The sequence below is a fragment of the Pinus tabuliformis genome, chromosome 5_2 (genome assembly GCF_031772625.1).
Source record: "Pinus tabuliformis cultivar Carrire ecotype Pingquan chromosome 5_2, CPIR1, whole genome shotgun sequence".
In the NCBI taxonomy this organism is placed as follows: domain Eukaryota; kingdom Viridiplantae; phylum Streptophyta; class Pinopsida; order Pinales; family Pinaceae; genus Pinus; species Pinus tabuliformis.
In genome coordinates, this window is record NC_142306.1 from 631,400,763 (window position 1) to 631,403,018 (window position 2,256).

General features: G+C 39.3%; 1 pseudogene; it reads left to right on the plus strand.

Moving 5' to 3' along the window:
- Positions 1-621: 621 nt before the first annotated feature.
- On the plus strand, positions 622-1,646 carry LOC149160625 (putative WD repeat-containing protein C2A9.03; annotated as a pseudogene).
- The last annotated feature ends 610 nt before the right edge of the window (positions 1,647-2,256 follow it).

The following is a 2,256-nucleotide window of genomic DNA, read 5'->3' on the forward strand; positions in this document are numbered from 1 at the left end:
GGGGTTGTAGCTCCCTTCTAGTAGTAGCTGGAGAATGAGAGAAGGTTGTAGCCTTCTAGAGGTGGGTGCTTGTGTACTGGTATGAGTCTACACCAGTACAAGAATGTAAACAGGTTTTTCTTATTAAAGAAAGATGACAACAAGTGGTTTTTGTCCCTCATTGGGTTTCCACCTGATATCATAGTGTTCATGTGTGTTCTTATGTGTGATGATCTGTTCTTTTTTTATTACACCTCGTTACTATTTATATGGTTAATGAAGTTCTAATGCACTGATGAAAGATCAACATATGATGAATTAACTAAATCATAAGTTTACTGGATATACGATAGTTGCATTAATCACAGTTGCATGTACACGAGAGTTCACTTAACTTAAGTAGCGTATATGAATCTAATTATTGCAATGAAAAAGTTAGTAATTTGCTAATACTGATTCACCCCCCCACCCCTCTAAGTATTATTTCCAAGAGACACTGAAGATGATATTGTAATGGCTGCTTCTCATGAAGATACCGATACAGAGATTGATGTTGAAGAAGATTTCGTAGAGGCTAACATGTGTGCTACGGATGTCAAAAGAGGAGAAGGTATGCATGGAATTCAATAGCAGATGACAAACATGACAAGGCAGAAATACAGAGAATATAGGATGAAAGCGTATGAAAATACGAGGGATGTTCCTCAACCTCAACTTGGCATGGATCAACTAGATAAGATTTGTGTAAATATCCAAAAAGGGGGGACTTTTTAAGAATTTAAGAGAAATACGAAAATAATGAAACGTACATATTCACACTTTCAGCTAAGGGAATTGGTATGGGCAACATCAAAGCACGATGTGTATCTTTCATCGGCTTATTCTATTATCCACTGATCTGCACTAAGTCATAGAGGAACTAAATTTCTTAATATTAGGGGCTGAGTCATTGCATCTGAAAGCCATCTAGGGACTCCCGTGGCTAGTTTCAGACAAGTCCAGATTACAAGCATGACTGCCAAAGATAGTTTACTTGTGGTTGGCAGGTATGGGGGAGAGATTATCTGTAAGTATTTGGGTATAAAAGATGTCATTTATTGTTCGAAGATCTCTGAAAATGAATTGGCGACATTGCCAATACGAATTCGGTAGAGATCTACCAGAGTCCTAGTGGTGCAACTCATTTAACCACTACAAGTAATGATTGTTTTGTGCGGGTATTTGATCTAAGTAATGGAATCGCACGGATTCAACACTTTTCCTTTCCTTGGGCTGTTAATCGTGCCTCTGTAAGTCCTGATAACAAGTTCTTTGTTGTCGTTGGGGACAGCATTGAGCGATTTCTTTTAGAAAGCCAAACAGGAAAGGTAGTTGCAACTCTTCAAGGTCATCTCGATTACTCCTTTGCGTCTGCTTGGCATCTAGATGGTACAGTATTTGCTACTGGGAACCAAGACACAACATGCAGGCTCTGGGATGTTAGAAACACTTCAACCTCGCTTGAAGTTCTCAAGGGCAACATGGCTGCCATAAGATCCATCAGGTTCTCCTCAGATGGATAGTTTATGGCCATGGCCGAGCAAGCTGATTTTGTCCATATATTTGATACGAAGCACATGTCTAACAAGAGGCAGGAATTCATAAAAGGCTTTCATAAAAGCTGTTAGGAATTCTCTTACTAAAAGGGAACCGAGGAGCGTATTCCACATGTCCATCTTCCGTTTGTTGAGGGAACCACTGATAAGATTGCAGGGATTCTCAAGATTCATAGTATCCCTGTAACCTTTAGGCCCCTTAACACCATTCGTATGTCCCTCAGATCAGCAAAGGATCCTATCGACCCTAAAGATATGAAAGGGGTATATATTATCACTTGTTCCTATGGGACCCCCTATATTGGTGAGATGGGCCACTCCATCAATCAAAAGATTAGTGAACACGCAACTGACCTTAAGCATAGGAGATCAAAGTCTTTGGCTTTAGCTGAGCATGCGGAAAAAACCAATCATCATGTTTGTATTGAAGAGTCTAATGTCATTGCTAGGATTTCTCAGTTCCATCATTGGAAATTTAGGGAAGCTCTCGAAATTGAAAAGAGGCCGAGCAATCTCAATAGAGAGGATGGTTGGAAAATCAGTAAATGTTGGGTCGCAGCTCTCTCTTCCTAGTCGCTTCTTTTCTGCCCCTCTTCCTCCCTTCCCCTCGTTTCTAGAGTTAATTCTTTAATTTATTTTTTAACCTAATATTTATTTATTTATTTATTATTATTTTTTTTAG